Source organism: Mauremys reevesii, linkage group 2 (assembly GCF_016161935.1).
Source record: "Mauremys reevesii isolate NIE-2019 linkage group 2, ASM1616193v1, whole genome shotgun sequence".
In the NCBI taxonomy this organism is placed as follows: Eukaryota; Metazoa; Chordata; order Testudines; family Geoemydidae; genus Mauremys; species Mauremys reevesii.
The window spans coordinates 88898257-88917485 of record NC_052624.1 but is presented as its reverse complement, the minus strand read 5'-3'; the positions used below and the strand labels follow the sequence as shown (position 1 = coordinate 88917485).

Below are 19229 nucleotides of genomic sequence, written 5' to 3'. Positions count from 1 at the left end.
TCAAACGGGATGTCCCACAAGGAGGTCTGCGCCCAGCGCTGTTCCTACTATTCTGGGACCCCCAGGCCTCTGCAGGGGAGGGGCTGGTGGGAACCCGCCCCCCCCCCCCCCCCCAGCACTCACTGGCAGCGTGGCTATGGCCGGGTCCCTGCACTTCCCACCGCCGGTGAGTGCAGGCCTGGCCTGGCTGCAGTCCTCAGCTGTGGGAAGAGGTGGGGCTAGGGCAGAGCAGGGTCAGGGGCTGTGGGGAAGGGGTGGAGTGAGGGCAGGGCTGGTGCGGAGCAGGGGTGGGAAGAGGCAGGGCAGTGGGCCTGGGGAAGAGGCAGGGCAGTGGGCCTGGGGAAGAGGCAGGGCAGTGGGCTGGAGCACTATGCAGCTGCTCACTTTGTGTATGGGTAAGGCTGGCCCTGTCTGTGGCTCACTGGACAGCCCAGACAGCAGGAGCCACTACGCTCTTCTCATGGACACCGTGGAGGCCATGGACTGCGTGGCCATGGCCGCCACATCCAAAGCTGCCTGCAGGGTTGCCCTGGCAGCCACTGTACCCTCCTCCACCAGAGCTTTGAATTCGTTCCTGTCACACTCCTGGAGGGAGTCCTCAAACTTGGGCAGAGAGCCCTATAGATTGAACTCATATCAGCCCAGGAGAGCCTGATGGTTCACCATCCGAAACTGGAAGCTTGAGGACGAATAAATTTTTCTGCCAAATGAATCAGCCTCCTTAAATCTTTATTTTTCGGAGCAGGGGCTGGTTGGCCCTGCCATTCCCTGTGGTTGACTGACTCAACCACCAGGGAGTTAGGGCAAGATGGGTGTATAAGTATTCATGCCTCTTGATGGGCACAAAATACTTGTGTTCTGCTCTTAGAGATGGCGGGGGCAAATGAGGCTGGAGTTTGCCACAAGGCATTTGAAATTTTCACCACCCCTTCGTGGAGTGGCAAGGCCATCCTGCCCAGTACCGATGCAGACAGGATGTTAAAAAGGGAGTCCGAGGGCTCCTCCACCTTCTCCGCCTAAAGGAAGAGATTTGATGCCACCCTTTTCAATAGTTCCTGGTGGGCTTTAGAGTCCTCCTGTGGGACGGAGGGGCCGTAATTGCCTCATCAGGAGAGGGCCAGGAGGCGGGCGCGGTACTTTGTATGTCTACCAGTACCAGAGGATCCACCACCTGGTCGTTCTATGGGCATGGCGTCGAAGATGCACGTCCCACCAACTCCTTCCTCGGAGGCCAGGAGAGGGAGGCTAACAGCCATTCTGAGGCTCCAGCCACCGAGCGAGCCCCCACCAGGAGCTGTGTTGGGGCCACGGTGCCCACTGGTACCACTGTGCCAGCCATGGGGCCATGTGCCACTTCACCTGCTGTGGCACCAGCCGAGCAGGCTGTTCAGCCTGACCCATCGATGGACAACTATGAAGGGAGGCCGGGCTGATGTATGACCTGTCTCACTGTCCCTGGACCTGGAGGAGTGGCAGCGCCAGGAGCGGTGCCAACCACGAGATTGGGATCCCACTGTGGAGGAATGGCACTGCTGGTAGCAGCTACTCCATGATCGGCTCCGGCGGGCAGATCTGCGATGGCAAGGCACCAGTGATCGATACCCTGGTCTGTGGAAGCGGTGCCATGGCGGGGTCCTGGAGCGAGACGAATGGGAACGGCATCAGCATTTGTGTTGTGATTGGCTACAATAGCCACTCTGAGACGAGGGCCTTCAGCAGCATCTCCCTCAGTCCTGTTGGTGTCCGTTCCTCAAGGCGGAGCAGTGCCTGGAGTCTGTCCGTTGGAACCCAGCTAGACAACCTGGTTGTGAGGGAGGTTGATGGCAACCTGCATGGGACTGTCGCTGAGCAGCGAATGGTGTCGGGAACATTTTCTCGACCAGGACCAGTACTAAGATGGGAGTGGCTGCGGAGATCCCAGCAGCAGCTTGCCTCTGGACTGTGGGCCAACACTGGCGGTGCTCCTGGTACTGGCATGGACATAACCCGGGCCACTTGCAAGGCCTCCGGCATGGAGGGCATCCGCACATCCGGAGAAGCCTGCTCCAAATGGGCCAGGCTACTCCACTTGACTTGAGTTGGAGGCCTAGAGGCTAATGGGGACCGAGGACTGTCCAACATGGGTCTATCCTCTCCCCCAATCTCATCTGGTGCCGCAGCAGAGAAGGCTTCTTCTTAGCCTTCTTGGCATGCCTTACGGACAGAGAGCAGTGCCGACTGGTAGATGGCGCTGGGGGGGGAGGTACTCACTGCCGACTCGGAGTCTGCATTGACCCTGACTCCAGTGCGCTGCTCCATCAGGATGGCCCAGAGCCTAATGTCTCTCTCTCTCTCTCTCTCTCTGTCTGTCTGAGGCTTGAACGACTTGCCAATCTTGCAGCGACCACTGAGATGGGTTTCACCCAAACAGTGTAAACAGTCCATGTGCAGATCACTCCCTGGCATCGGTCGCCTACAAGTGTCACATGACTTAAAACCTGGGGTGCAGGGCATGCCCGGCCTGGGTGCACTAACTAAACTAATCAAACTACAGGTACCGTACACTGTACGAACAAGAGTCCTGGGGAAAAGCTGCAGAAAGCTGGAGCAGAGCAGTTCCGAAGCACCTTCACTGGTGGCAAGAAGGAACTGAGGGTGGGGGGGAGTCACCACTCCAGGGTTGCTGGGGTGCTCCCCTACAGGTACTGCTAGGGGAAAAACTTCCAACACCGGTGCACGTGGTGAGCACACACGCCTATTGTGGAATACACATGAGCAATCACTCGAAGAAGAAAAACTCAAGATGTTCAGATAAGTATCCAAACTTCTGGGGGCTAATCTGAACCAAAGCCTGGGTTTTAAAATTTGTCCATTATTGTTTGAGTTATACATTTGACAAATCAAAACAAAGCTTCTACTTTTTCTGAGTTCAAGTGTGGTGTTATAAACCACATTTGCCAACTTAGTCTAACCTTTGCACATGGTGCAAAGACATTTGGTGACCAGACATTTCTCAAGGGTTCAGTAATAAAGATGCTAAGGTTATGAATTAAATAGATTTAGGAGAAATTTTGTCTAAGTTTTGTGTTATAAGTCACTGCCTACACAGTATCCTCCTGTCAGCTACAAAAGGGCAGCCAAATAAAAATAAATGGCAAGCAAGTGTAAAATCTGTCCTGTGATTCAAATGCTGGTGTTACTCAGGTTCAGGAGAGTGGGCATTGTATTGACAAGAACATGTTGTTGACATTTTGATTAAAAGTGAAAGAACAGTTGGTGCTCTAATTGAGCTGTTGCAAGTGGGCATCATACCCACACTTCTCTCCACTGCCAGGTGATAAAGGGGGGAGAGAGAAAAAAAAATAAGACAGGTGGATGGAAATGTTACTTCTCTGCAAACCATAACTAATTCCTCCCTCTTCCCCCCCTCTCCCCGCCCAGTGCAAGGGAGGAAAACTAGTCTAGTGAGTGTATCTGTAAGTGGGCTAGAGACTTGAAGCTTGTACATGGCATGTACCCTGTTTGTTTATTTGAAGTAATTGTTTTGCTTGGCAGGAGAAGAGTTTGCAGTGAGCTGATGGAAAAGAGCAGAAGGGAAATGTGACAGTACTGGGTCACAGGGATTCCAGGGCATCTTTGGGTTTTGGGTACGTTCACAGCCTATGAGTTCTGGGTTCTAACATCAAAAATGCCTCTAAAACCTGCAGAGTTCTATGGTAGCATCAGGGTATCTGAATGAGGGGAGTGAGACACCACACAGTCTTAAGTGTCCTGTAATGCACTCAGAACCCTTACACAGAAGTGTCTGTTCCCCTAGAACTGGCTATAGGGAGCACCACGTCCAAGGACACTTTTGCTTCACTTCCTATGCCCCAGTCCCCAGCTCTGAAAAACACACTCACCTACAATCCAGCTAATGGGGAGGGCAAAATCCATTACATTATAGTTTGCACCTGAAAACACAAATCCCACCCTGACACAAAGGGAGGAAATAAGAGATTCAATAGAAACTCAACCCTGAGTCCATCATAACTTAGCTCAGTTTTGTCCTATGTTTCACAAAACAGAAACCTTACTTGAGCAAGTTTTTGTTGGGTTTAGAGTTCATACTGAAATCTGAAAGCATGCGTACTTTCCTAAGGTTATGGTTTGGTTGTAAAAGTTTTACCCAGTTTTCAAACAGGCACTGAAAAAAAAAAAGAAAAAAAAAAGAAGAGTAATCACATTGTCTTTTTCTCTTTACATAATTGGAAGAGAAATCATATGGACACAGGTGGGTTCCAGATAATGAGGTTACTAACAAAACACATATATGCAAGACCTATCTATATACCCTACGCTGCTATGGCTGATTTCTGGCAGGGTCTAAAACAGAACACAGTGAGGGGCACTAGCAGGCTCACAAACCATTCAAAGAGAGAGTTCCCAATTCCTGTAGCTCTCACCACTTCTCAACATCTTGCCTTCATTAGAAACTTTAAAATGCAGAGACTTAAGTTCTAAATTCTCTTCTCCTGAAGCTTGCACAAGGGGGAAGTGTTTGGGAAACTGCACAGGTCTCAACTCAGAGCCGCCGCCATGTTCTCCTCATTCACCTGATAATTACTGTCCCTTTTGAAAGAAGAAATTGTAGCCACAGGAGAGGGGAAGGTAGTGCGGCCCTGCTAGCAGGAAGAATCTGAGGAGCCACAGGCAAAACTAGTGCCATCCCCAACTCCATGCACAGACTGCTTCTGGTTGACTGGACAAGTCACTAGTGTCTGTATGCCTCAGTTCCCGCCCCCCTCCCACCCCCCAGCTTCAAAATGAGGATAATGGTCACCCACTTTTGGAAAGCAGTATGCGTTCGATGGAAACCACTAATCATCATCTCTTCATTATTCCTAGCCTCCCTCTGCCTCTAGCACACTTAGGCACATTGGTGTTATTTGACCTCTCTGTGGCTGTTTGTTACACTTTCCATGGTGGACAGAAGCCATAATGGGCAAGGAATTGCTCAGGTCACTATGGTTCAGCTATCAGTGTTATCAGAGCTGATCAAAGTGGCCTATAACTGGACAAAACAAACAAACTTCCCCCAAAAGTTACATGTTGGTTAAAACTTTCTGGATTTTCAATGGAAAAACAAAGCAGAGTTTTGTTTCTTCTTCTCATTTAACTTCCAGAAGACAGGGTGGTGGGGGGGAATAAAGGATGGAAAGATTGGGGTGGGAGGTTCCTTTGTTTGTTTTGGTAAAGCGTGGAAGTTTTCAAAAACTAATAGATTATGTATTCTCCTCCTCATTTGTGTTTTGGCAAACAGTTCCCCTTGTTTGACCAGCTCTAACTGATATAGATCATGAGTGAAATCCTGGCCCCATTGAAGTGAATGGGGCCAGGATTTCACCCATAGATCTGATCTTGAATAATGATCCCATTTTAAAAAAGCTGTCTTGAGTTAAATTGGCCATCCCATAAAACAAACAAAGATGTTTCACATCTTGTTGGTATGTTATTCTGTCCCCCTCTACGTGCTCTACAAAGGATATGGGTCTGTTACACGTCTCAGCTTGAGTGCCTGGCTCTAGCTCACACTATAGAGATTCATGCTATTAGCTCTAGATGTTGCCCGTTCAATCCCCAGTATTAGCCAAGATTGTATGGGTTTACCCAGCATTCAATCTGCTGTGGGCCTCAGATGTGTAGGATGAGCTTCCTCTGCCCACTGGGAAGTATACTGTATATCCTATGTCTGAAAGAGAGGGGGACAAAAAAAATCAACAGCCAGCATATAAACAGAGACAAGAGATGGCGAAGGGCAGGGACATGTATTCAAAGAATAGCAGCAAGCTCATACATGGCACGTGTACAAGAACGGCTCTACTGCTGCAGTCAGTCAGTCATTTCCCAAAAACCGTTGTGCTGAAGGTTACCAAAAGAAAAGAAAATATAAGCATGCAGTCTAAATGCTCAACCCCCAGTGAGTCATCCCCCCACTTCAGATACAATGGGAAATGGCAATGACTGAAAGGAGCTCGCTCACTAGTCACCTTCTGGAGTTGGCAATGGTGATGCCAGAAAAATCTAACCAAACAGAAAATGTCCTGAGGGCAAATGGCAAGAGAAAGGAGGAGTGCAAAATAAAGCCACAATGTGGAAGAACAGTAGATATTTGTCTGGTCATTTAAGAGACTAGTTAACTGAATCTCGATTAACTTTTGTTATAGGAAGAGATGTTACAAGAGTGGTTTATAAGAGAGATGTCTGTCTGTATGTAAATAGTTACTAGATAAGGCACCAGCTGCTAGTAGTCAAGAAAATAGATTATACCTGGTTTTTGTAGGACCAATACAGCTTGTTGCTATGCCAAGCAAATGGCTTTTTGTGTGCCGCTCTGAAGAATCCAGTTTGCAACAGTGTCTCTACAAGACTCAATTTTACAGTATTTTAAACATGCTTCTAAAGATAGGATTATTATACTCTACATAAACAAACAGGCACATCAACATTAGCAGTGGCACTGCATGATAGTAACACTTGTGGTAACTGTACACACAGATGCAGGCTATCAGCATTTCCAGACCCACTTTTAGGTGGGTTATAATAAAAACAAGCAAAAAGTTTCCACAAAGCCCAGGACTTTTATTTTAAGCTCCTGATCAAGAAACAAAGAACTGAATTCTTCCATCAAGACTGCCAGCGGAGGCCCCAAAACATTTGTTTTGTATCCATCTTCCCACCACAGTATATACTGTAAGAACAGTAGGACAATGGAACAGACTGCCTCGGGAGGTTGTGGAAGCTCTTTCTCTGTAGGTTTTCAAAAGGAGGTTGGATAGAGGTCTCTTGGATGGTTCAGCCACAACAAATCCTGCTGGGATTTAGACTAGATGACCCTTGTGGTTCTTTCTAACCCTATGGTTCTATGATTAATCACATTACCAAACACAGGCTATTAGGCATAAGAATCTAAAAAGGACACTGCACTTGAAATTCTCCCTCATCCTCACTGTATCTCTTACAAGTATGACAGAAAATCTGCATACAGATCCTCTCTACTTACATGAAACTGACATTCTATGCCTTAGGGGAGCACCCTATAGCCCCCATATTCCTCATGTATATATAATTCTGATCTTGCATTTAAAGCATGCCATGTAAGGTATCAGGGGGAAAGGTTATGATCAGGTGAAAGTTATTGTTCTATCTAAATATGTATATCATTAATGCATATGAAGTTATGAGAATTGTGTTGTATGGTTGTCACTAAAACATGCTGTAACTTGGGAAATCAACCAGATATTCATGCCCAACAGACAACAACAAGGAAAGTAACCAGTGCCCAGGCAGGTATCAAACAACTGTCAGCCATTGTCCAGCAAGGAAGCTACAATTCAATGACTCACCTGCATGAGGCCAAGCAGGGGAAATTGTATCAGGGATTTCCCTATACTCCCTCGCTCCCCCCTCCCCCCAAATTTCCCCAATACCCCTCACAGTTTTGTGAACTTGTTACATGCAGTGTTGCCAATTTAGTGATTGTTTGGAAATTTGAATTGAAATAGAAATCCTTTAAAAAGCATATAACATGTATGATAAAATACATGTATCTGAAAAAGTATAATAGATTTGAAAAGTATGAACATAGACTAGCTTCCTTATACAGCTGTTTTTTTTATGACAACGTCAGTGCATTCATTTCAGTGATGTTGGCCAACCTAATAATTTCAAATTATGATTTGTAAGCAAAGTCTAAATGCGCTCTCCCTGACAGATAGTGATGAGCTGGTCGGAAAGGCTTCAGGACTAGAATGTATTTACGTTCACACCTAATCTACCTAGGTATCCAGCAAACACAGCTGTGTTGCCCAAGTGATAGATTTTGGCTGGGGTTGGGTTACAAATCACTTGAATGCATGGGTGGGATTAAATGTTATTCTTATTGTATGAGTAAAGGGCAGTAGAACTGTACTTAGACTGTGCTGATTGAGGGCATCAAGAGAGAGGGTGGGGACAGGTGTTTTGCTTCTTAGTCTGCCTGAACCACAAGTACTATTTGACCTGCCCCTCTCCACTATTTAAAGACAGAACTGATTAGGCTCCATAGATAGTCTTTTGTTTTGTTAAGTGACCACTACAGCTGAAATCACTGATAATCAGGTCTTAGCACTTAGAACTGCTGTGGGACAGTGTTTCTGTGGAAGAGACGGCTCAGTCTGCACTAGCAGTGAGGTTCCCCCACTGAGAGCTGAAATCATTGAGAGCTGGTGGAACCTCAAGAGACCAACTTGCAGAGGTCACAGTGGCAAGTGGCAGCAGAAGCTGACAGTGCAGGGCCATTGGCAACAGATTGATGGAGTGAACGGTGGCACAATGAACAACAGTAGCCAGAGCAAACAGTGAGCAGGTGAAGGAATGAGCAAGGTGCCTTCTTCCCCCACCTGGGAGGTGAAATCATGTGAAAGCACCACTGAACTCTGAGTCTCTGCTGACCAAGGACAACACTGGTGAGTGTTAATGAGGCTGTTAAGAATGCTGGAGACACACCACAGTTCACAGGCACACACATGACTATGGTATCATACTTTCTATTTAAGCAAGAGATACCACACACTACAAACTGGAGGCCAATGTTGAGTTCATTGTCACTTGTTCATCATGAAGTTGAACACTGGTTCTGAACAAGACAAATGCTCATTATCTTTCTTCAAGAAACTCAGCTGGTGCAACAGTGAAAGACTCAACGGTTGAAAAAGTGAAGAACTCTCACCACATTCAAAACATTTGCGTACATGGCTGATGAATGAACCGATGCAAATGGGCATCAAGTCATTGTGTACGTTATCTTATGTCAGTGGTAGGTCTGTAGATGCATTTCTAGATGTTCAAGTTATAGAAGACACATCAGCTGCATCTGTGACAACCCACATCGTAGAAGAGTTAAATGCTTGTCAGTTGGACCCCAGACAGATGGCTGCTTGTGCATTTGATGGAGCTACAAACTTCTCTAGAAGACATGGAATACAAGCTTTGCTCAGGAGAAAAGTGTAACCCTAATCTCTCCTATACATACTGCAGAGGCTATCTACTCCAATTAGCACTATGACGAGCTGCAGACTCTTCAAAAAAGACATTTTAAAAGCTATAAATTTAATGTCTTCATTATATTATTTTTTCAGCAAGAGTCCAAAAAGACTGAATATCTTGGAAAATATAGAAAATACACTGAGATTGAAGTTCAAATTAGTCCAACCTGGGAAAACCCTCTGGGATTCTCATGAGCAATCCTTGGCTGTTGTCTTAAAGTTACTCCAGCTGTTATTACTGGCTTTGGAAAGATCTATCCCATCTTGGTAGATACTAAGTAGTGAGGCTGGTGAATTATTTTTGCTACTATGTTCAGAGAAGACTAGTCCCATTATCTCTCTTGTAAATCTACTGTTGAAACCACTTGGGTCATTGGGTCATTAAACAATGCCATCCAGGCATCTGCTACAACAGTAGTAGATCTTTGTCGAGCAATAGAAGCTACATTTGGATCAGAGAGCTATCCATTGAAAAAGTACCGGAAGAAGCAAAGACTTGAGTCCAGAAGTTGATTACTGAAGACATTTATATTGAAACCTTACGTGAAGAGGACAAGAAGTGTTTGTTAAGACAACTGAAAAAGTACAGACTTGATTCTTAAAGATCTACAACAGTGACTTCTAGATTCTACTCAACCTCTACGTAACTTTTACAGATCCCTGTCCTATAAAACACCGACAGTTGAGTGGAGTGAGGCACTACCAGCAATGGGGCTGCCGTGTGTTCAGGACAAAACAGAATTTGAACACAGATGATGAATGAATGAAGATTTGACTTCAATTTCTTTATCATCACTAGTGGCTCGACCCAACCTTTGTGCTAGGTTTCCTGGGATGAAAGAAGTAGGAATTCATCTCTTGCTACTCCCAGTCACAACAACTACAGTTGAGTTCTTTTTCATCATTGAATAGAATTTTGTGTTCTGAAAGAAGTCGCCTTCTGCCTGATCATGTGAATGAACTAATGAGTATATCAATTGAAGGAATGGAACTACCAGACACACAAGAAGCCACCAAAGATGAACACATTGCATTCAAGAAGTTCATTAACAGAGTTGTGCAAAATTATAACAAGAAACCAAGAAGGATGTAGATGTAGTGCTTCATGGAAGGCTTGAGTAGCCAACATTAATTTGTGTGATGATTTTAAAACATGAGTTAAATCTAATAAAATGGTTATAAAACATTTTTAAGTTTTTACTATGGTGCCATACAGTCTACCTTCACCCTCATGGTCTCACCCCTCATTGGCCCTTAACCTCCTCCCCCCCAAAAAAAATTAACCCTCCCCTCCCATTTCAACTCCTGGGGGGAAAAAAAACACTGGAATTGCTCAACCTTCCCTGGGAACTCAGCAATACCCACCAGATATGCCTAGACTTGTGTTCTCTAAGCACATAGACAAAGGGCATAAAACAGAACACAGCAGCCCCATGCTTGGCCTTTTCTCCTCTCCCCACCTATACTGCAAGCAACAAAGCAACTCAGAAGACTGAAGACTCCAACAGAGGAGACTGGCCCAGGTTTCAAGGGTGAAACTAGTGTCCAAGGAACTGCAATATCCAATGAGGTGAGAAAAACTGCTTAATCTAGATGTTGCCTAGTCTAATAGGGTTGAGTGTTTAGACTGCATGCTTATATTTTCTTTTCTTTTGGTAACCAACTCAAGATGAGCAGTGCAAGTTTATTAATTGGTTCACCATTTCATCACTGGTAAAGATAAGTTGGTTTACCTGTTTATCTTTACCAGTGAGTTTGCCTGAAGGGGTTGGTAAGTCTGCTCAGGTTCACAAAGGATAGTGTATATCCACTTTCCATTGATGAAGTGCAAGATGGTATAGTCCTGAGATGCAAGGCTGGGGGGATTCAACTGGTGGCTTTCTCTGTGTGATTCATGAGTGGCTCTGGGAGCATTCATGCAATCTAGCCAGGTGTGCAACTCCACATGCAATTGTACTGAGTGCTAACAGTGCAGGGGGGGTTGCTGCTTGTCATGAGCAAAGCATTGTGAGAGACTGTTCAGGCTGGAGAGTTAAGGGGGTATAGTGATCCCAGGCTGAACCCAGGGATCCCATCACAGAAACCTTATAGTAATTTGGCAGTGTAAACACTTGTGACATGGAGTGATTTCTTCCCCATAAACCACATGTAGGCAAAGCAATCTTTAAAAGCCAGAATCTAATTTACCAGACCAAATACCTTTATGTGTTCTGATATATGGGGAAAATGGAGGGTGCAAAAAAAAATTAACAGTGTTCTTCTCTAGACAGCTTCAGCATCAGAGGCAGAAGAGGAGCCTGTATGATTAAGAACCAGGCACTTACAGAAAAACAGAAAAAAAAGAATACTGAGATTTATGTGACGTGATTGAAGAGAAGTGCTGCATTTATAACTGGGAGGGTGGTAAACAGGAAATTAAAATAGCAGTAAATAGAAACATACCGTGTATGTATACGGTGGAGACACCATTTGAATGAATTAAAAAACCCTCCAACTGGGTGTTTTCTTCTCTCCAACATGACTAATTTGTTTTTCCTCAGTATTCTAGAGTAATAGGCACAGGATTCAATATCAAGGAGTTGTTTTGACACTATCTGTTGTATTTCAGCGGGTGGTATAATTTTTTTTCTTGATCAATGCTCTACCCACCTCTTTAGTTTTGTTCCCCAAATACTAGGGCTGAGCAGTGTCCCTTTGGGGGTTATCAACTGGGAGCATGGAGCCTGATTGCTCTCTTCAGAGAAAGAAGATCTAAAAAAAAAAGGTGAGAAAAAACCTGCTTAACCTGCCACATTTGCTTCTTGGAGTTCCTTCCCATGTTTCTCTTGAGGGCGAGAAGCTCCTCTGCAATATCATAATCATCTTCTACTCAGCTGCCTGAGCTAACAGTATATGTGTGAGGGTGGAGGTGAGAAGTAGGCATTTCTGGAAGGTTCTTAGATCCAAGAGAATCTAAGTGAATGTCCAGAAGACAAGCTATGGAGCATTAACAGAAAAAGAAATAAAGTCTATTGATGTGATATGGCTGCTGGGAACTAACGGGGGTTCTTCTAACAGGGCCCTGTCAAGCTGTTCTACAGTGACTTGAGAGCACAGGTACCAACCTCAGGGCAGACTGTTAAACTCCAAGGCACAAACCCCAAGTTGATTGTGAATTCTATAATTAGATTTCACCAACCAATCAAGTGCAAACTCCTCAGGCACTACAAGAGCCTTAATCTGGAGTTTCCTTAAGTACTCTGATCTGTCTTACTTATTTTGAGTTTATCTTGCCGATAGGCTGAGAACCATTGGTGTAAGGAGCCATCTTTCTGGATTATTGTATCCCTTTTAGGAGTCTGATTTGTCTTGCGTACCCCAGGTTCCACCTCACAAAAATATCACAGCACACTTACTGAAAAATGGCTTACTTTCTCATTTTATCATAATTATAAAATAAGTCAATTGGAATATAAATATTAGGGCTGTCAAGTGATTAATTGAATTAATCACACAAGTTAACCACAATCAATCAGCCTTAATAAATATTGTACTTACAGTTCAGTGTATAATAGAGAACAGTATAAACAAGTCATTGTCTGTATGAAATTTTAGTTTGTACTGACTTCGCTGGTGCTTTTTATGTAGTCTGTTGTAAAACTAGGAAAATATCTAGATGTGTTTATGTACCCCTTGAAAGACCTCTGCGTACTCCTGGTTGAGAGCCACTCCCTTACAAACACACATCACAGTAATATTCAGGTTACTCTCAGTCCCAGTGGTCTCATCACTCACTCCAGGACCCAGATCAATTGAACGTTAGATCTCACACCAAAAAGACAACACTTCTAGCTGAGCCTATTTAAAAAAAAACAACCTATTTTTTAAATGGGAAAATGAAAACAAGAGCTATTTCTGAGGTTAAAACAAGTAAACACACACAAATGAGTCACCTTTTGAAATTTAAGATTGTAATACGGATTTTGCTTATTATAGAAGCTTCTGTGTCCTTTAGGGCAAACCCAGGCTAACAGCTGGAGTTCCCTTACTTATGCCTAGAAAGCTTGCTCCTAGAGTCCAGGCAGCAAAAAGAGTTCCTCCTTGTTAGGAGTTTTTATTCCTGTCCCCAATTCTTTGAGCTGCAAACTCAGCTGATGGAAGGAATTCACTGGCAAGACTCATCTTCGGGGGGGAGGGCAGGGAAGAGAGAGTAAACAACTAAGGGTAGGTCTACACTGAAGTGCTACAGTTGCATTTTAAGTGAAGACCCTGCTATGCCGATAGGAGAGCTTCTCCCATAGGCATAGTTAATCCACCTTCCCAACAGATGGTAGCTATGTCAATGGGAGAAGACCCCAGTCTACATGCGGGGGTTAGGTCAGTATAACGGCATCACTCAGGGGTCTGGATTTTTCACACACTGAGCGACAGTTACAGCAAGGTAAGTTTATAGTGTAGACCTGGCCAACGTCTTTTGTCTTCTTTAATGTTCCAATCTAGTGCCAATGGACTTTCCTTGTCAGGCAGCACATAACACCTTCTTTTGGAGGCCAGCATTTCACACTAGTTAGTGTCTCTCTTCTGTCTGTTGATTTACACAGGCTGAGGCTTACAATGTGAATGCTCAAGTATTACTTTACAATATGGGATACCAATGTTATAAGTGAGATAAATGCATCCAGCAACTCAAAAGCATTCAATAGAGTCTAAACACTGAACAGATTCTTATAATTCTAAGACCTATTTTAATATTAATTGTAGGGATATTAAAGAAGGTTTACATTACACATGGTTTATATGAGAAATGATTTATTGATTTATTGTTTTATTATTAACTAATACTCTATATCTGTGTAAGGTTTATGTTAAGAGTAGATTTGTAAGGATTTATTGTTGTAAGGATTTATTGTTAGAAATAGCTGTGTCTGTACCAAGCCTGCTCAAGGAGATACTTTGTACAAAACTTTTTAAACGTCAATTAACTCTAAGCGCCTGTGTTCTAAAGTGGGAAACTTTGAAATCGCTACTTTGCTTTGTAGCAGCGGCTGTACGCTGTTAACTGGTTAATTGACGTCAATTGACTCTAAATGCCTGTTTTCTAAGTGAAACTTTGTAACTACTTTGTTTTGTAAATAGCCGCTGTAAGCTGCTGATTGGTTAATTGACTCAGCACCTTGTTAACTCATTGCGGGAGCTGTCAATTGCCTCTGTATACTGCTAATTGGCCAATTGACTTTGTTAACTCAGCGCACAAGCCGTCAATTACCTCTTTGCCTCAGGCAAAACTATGTAACATACAAATAGAGACCCCCACCTCTGTTAAATTCATTTTTACCTCACTTTATGTTTTTAATTGTTAAAAGACAAGGAGTCTCACACCCCAAAAGGATAAAGAAACAGTAAAATAAATGTAGTTAAGATAAAAAATATATGTGAATGAGTGTCTAGTTTAAATGCTGAATGAATGGTTAGGGTGTTACCAGCTTAGAAAATTCAGTGTCGGCCGAAGAAGGTGTCAAGTGGAATCAACCAGATGACCCCTGGAGGGCGAACTGGAATCCACCCCGCACCTCTCAGGAAACAAAGGACACAGAATGGACCAGCTATCTGCTGATTGATCTAACAGCAGAAGAAAAAAAGAACAACAGGAAAAAAATTCCTAAAAAACTGGAAACTGATAAATAAGGACTTTCAATGTTTCTGCTGCCAGCCCTCAGGAGCATCATCAGGTGCACCTGACCCGGACTCTCTCCACACTCTTGTACAGGATACCTGGCCAGTATTCTGTCACAAAGCAACTGTAACTATAATATCTATATCACACAACTTGTATGAATGGTTGTGTGAATGGATACACATTATATATATATATTATATATATAAATAAATAAATAAATAATAATAATATAAGTATGTTTGCTGTTTTTGTTTATTTTTTTATTTTATTTTTTATAAATGTGACAAATGTCTTTTCCCTTTGAATAAGATCCTGCTAGTTTTTATTGGTACAACATAATACCCAGGTGAGCCAGATTGACAAATACATAGACAGAATCAATATTCAACTAAGGCATGGAGACCCTAGCATGAGCTGGCACCTGATATGCCAGTATCACAAGCCCTTTTAAACATTAACATTCCACCAAAAAAGTGATTTTATTCATGATTTCTGAGATTGTTTAGACTCGCAATTTAACCAGCTTCCACCTTTCATCTATATGGGTCCAATTCTTCATCCTGTTGTACCAGTTTTATGCCAATGAACTCCATTAATTTCCCATTTACAGCCCAGTGCTGAAAAACCGTACTTCCGTGATTTCATCCATCACATATTCCCTGAAGGTCAACATGAACTACCCTGTAATACCCCTGCAGGATGGTTCCAAATACCTGTAGTTAATACCATTCTGATCTCCCTTTCCAGAACATAAAGGGCAGGATAAATGGCAAACTTGTGTAGGATTAAAGGACATTTGGTATCGTTTAGGTTACATACATTTTAAAACCGTATGATAGCATAGCTTTTCAAAATATAAATTCCTGGGCTTCTTATGGTTCACAACAAGCTGAACATAATTTTTTTCTAATTGCTTAAAATACATTGTTGGAATATGCGTCAGTGACATTTCAAGTATATCATTTAATTATGAAACCCTAATAATCTTGATTGCTCTTATTGTGTCCCCACAGCGTGAGGTTCAGAGTTAATTATCATCTTAGTTATCATGCCTTTTGTATGTTCTAGTCCACAATCTGGAGTTCATTGCATATCCTCAGGTAGAACATGTACTTAATTCTCCAACTGATATTTCAGTTGTTGTAGAGATCAGAGAGGCACCATTTGGTAAACCGATTTAGACCAGTTTGAGAAACTGCCAAATTTTAATAACTAAATCCAGGTCTTTAGATATAGATTTAGTGGGGAATTTGAGAATTTACATGAAGGTCATCTCCATATATCAGAAGTTTCCTGACTTTGTTTCTTGCACTGGACTATCAGAGTGACAAGCAGGGATTTTAGGATTAAACTGAATAGCACAAGTAAATCTGAAGAGCTCTGTATGCTATTACCAGTGGAGAAGAAAATAACCAGTATTGTGGCACTGGGAAATAGATTCAATAAAACAATTTTGAGATTTAAATCCAACCCCACAAATTCAGCAACTCATTTAGTTTGGTCAGTCTTTAAGACTAGTTCAATGGCATTGTTGCAGTGAAGTCTGCAAGGCCTTTCGTCTCCCACAGGATGTGTCACTCTTTTAAATGGTCCACATCTTGCCTCCCTAGCACGAATTACACCCAGTTGCTCAGGTAGTGATTTTAATCAAACCTAGAAAGGATTCGATCTATGAGTATTTTATGATCTACAACAAAACTGCTTTGGAATTACTATTTGCATGAAACATGATGTGAAGTTTAGAAAAAACACACTTGGTCGAAACAGTGAGGGGGAGTTGATTGAGCAAGTTATGTCTTGCTGTAGACAGGGTGAACCCAAGCAACAGCCTGGAACAAGCAATAAACACTGTCCATTCCCTATATAGCCCTTTATCTGGCACATAAACAAAAAGCAACAGTCCTGTTCTCAACCGAGATTGTGGGCCCTCTGAGAGCTATAGAGTCTGGACCTTCCAAAGCCTGGTGGGGGTGAGTGGGGGGTCCACAGATCTTGCTTACCCTCTTGTAGTCTTCTGAGGAGGCCTCCAGGGTGCTTACTTTTCTATCTCCTGGTCCCAGGCTCCCGCATGGAGCTGAGGCCCTCATTTATATCCCCAGGCTGAGACTCAGACCCAGTCACTAGATGCTGTACAGCTGGGTTAGGCGATTCCTAGCACCTACCTGCTGGGCTTCTCTCCAGACAGGGCTGGCTGTTCCCCGGCCCTTTAACAGGGAGGTATTTGTCCCCTTTAAAACTGTTTTTCAACTAAAAACTACATTACTCAGCTGGTGTAAATTGGCATTGCTTCACCGAAGTCAAAGCTCACTTCACTGGAGCTATGATGACTTGTGCCAGCTGAGGATATGGCCCATAAAGATTCACTGTAGCCACCACCATGACAGTCATCCTGATTCTCCCTCATTACCTTGCAGCTTGACTGGTCAGAAACCTACTTTTTGCTGGTTTAAAACCAAGTTACCATTATCATTTGCACTGGTACAAGTGACTGCACAAGGTGCAGAGGAGAGAGAATTGGGTCTTGATAAAGGACAGAGGTTAAAAAAATTCTCTCTGGTATGTGGCTCGGGAGGGAGATCACCTAGAATATGGAACACTTTTCTGGGGGAACCATTTCTGGAGAGATGTAGATAATTTGGAGGGAGTTCTAAGAAAAAAAATAAAAAAATGGTTAAGGAACTGGAGAGGCTGGCTTGTGAAGGATTAACTAACTAAAAGTACTCCTTGGTTAAATGATGACTAAGGGTGACATAATCTACAAGTATTTCAAAGGGGGTAAATGCCAAGGAGGTACAAAAAATATTTAGGGCCATAGAGGTATTTCAATTGTATTCACTCTCTCTTCCCCCACTTTTGGCTTTATACCTTATTTCCATATCACTGAAGCTGCTGGGGGCGGTGGGAGGGGAAGAAGATCTCATCAAAATAAACTCTTAATTTTCAGTCAGCATTTTTCAGGATTTTTTTGTTCCTCCTTTCCCACCACCCCAAAAAAAAAGTCTGAACCAAAATTCAGTTGCTGGAAACAAAGATTCACTGACCAAAAAAACCCAACAATTCTAAAAGAAAATTGAAGGGGATTTTTTTTTGAGCTGTTTCAGTTTACACAGACATTTTCTCTGGAAAATCATTTCAGCTGAAGATTTTCAACTAACCCTACATGCCATCCTCACACCTCAAACACCTACTCCAGTACCTTTCTTTCATTAGGTCTCATTTCCAGAATCCTTCTTACATTGGTCCTCACAGATTAGAGCCACGATTCTCCGTTCTTGTGGCTATTGTCTAGTGTATTATCTTGCCCCTCAGCTGAAGGCTGCTCAGTGCAGGGACCAGGGATGTGCTGGAAGACCTACAGCTTAACATTTTAGGACTAATTTTCAAAGGATCCTTATCTTAGCTTCTATTTTGCACATGCAGCTTTGGTTGTGCAAACCTATGCATGCCTGCTTTTCAAGCACTACCATTTACACCTTCAAGTGATTAAAGCTCTCATCTCCTTCCTTGTACAGGGGGTTGTGCTTGAAGTGTAATATTACACAAGTATTTGCACATGTTAAGCTGACCACATGCAATCCAAAAATAAATGTTTAAACTAGATGAAGCACTAGAAATATATTATAGAGGGCAATTCTACACTCAGCACAGGGAATTGGAGTGAATGATCAAACAGATTGGTTACTACTAATGGAATCCAAGAAACAACTGATGCTCACATTCCAGGTGCCAGCTTATGCCAAGACTGGAAACCAGTGCCAGCTCATGCATAGTTAGAAGCCAGTTGTGTTACCATTATAAAAACAGATATTAGATGTTAAGTTGATAATGTATCTAGACTTCATAAAATGCTTGTAGGGGGCTGCATGTATTGATCTTGCTTATAACCTCTCTAGCCCATGGTGTAAAGTTATGAGTGTTTGTTCTGTAAACCTTTGTAATTGTGTCAGTCAAACAGGAAAAGAATTATTAATTAAGGTAAAGGGATCACCCAGTGTACAAAAGGGCCCACTGAAGGCCAGTGGAGCATCAGAGGAGGGAGGCCCTGTTGATTTCATTCCTAGATCCCTTCAGGAAGAAGGGACATACAAATGAACTCATCAGTTTGGACTCTGAAGAGGAGGGGATAAAAATCCCTGACAAGAAGAAACTGAGGCCAGGTCTACACTACACACTTATTTTGGTATAATTACATTGCTATGGGGTGTGGATTTTTATACCGACCCTAACTCCCCATGTACTCCTCTAACAACAGCACAATGTCAGTGGGACAGCTTCTCCTCTGACATATCTACCACCACTCACAGAGGTGGAGCTGCTAAGTCAACAGGGGAGCTCTCTCCCGTCGGCTTAGAGCGTCTTCATCAGAAGTGGTGCAGCTGCGCCAATGCAGCATCTATAATGTAGACCTGCCATGAATCTTTTTTGTGCTGTCTATACTCTGAAGGGCAAAGATTCCTCTACACAAGCAAAGAGATCCCCTGGGTTAGCCCTGAAAGGCATTTTGAATTGACAGATTACAGCAACTCTAG

General features: G+C 43.3%; 1 long non-coding RNA gene across 3 annotated transcripts in view; it reads right to left on the bottom strand.

The window, feature by feature from the left end:
• Positions 1 to 401: 401 nt before the first annotated feature.
• LOC120396513 overlaps positions 402 to 19229 on the bottom strand; it is a 36093-nt gene continuing 17265 nt past the window's right edge. Inside the window, exons 2-5 of one of the 3 annotated variants that reach the window (XR_005593201.1) lie at positions 11694 to 11795; positions 11487 to 11588; positions 5629 to 5710; positions 402 to 1801 (exon numbers count right to left, since the gene is read on the bottom strand). This is a non-coding gene — a long non-coding RNA (uncharacterized LOC120396513). Of the gene's footprint in view, positions 1802 to 3649; positions 4166 to 5628; positions 5711 to 11251; positions 11364 to 11486; positions 11589 to 11693; positions 11796 to 19229 lie in introns of those variants that run through there. The other 2 variants (XR_005593200.1, XR_005593199.1) reach the window with 2 other exon arrangements.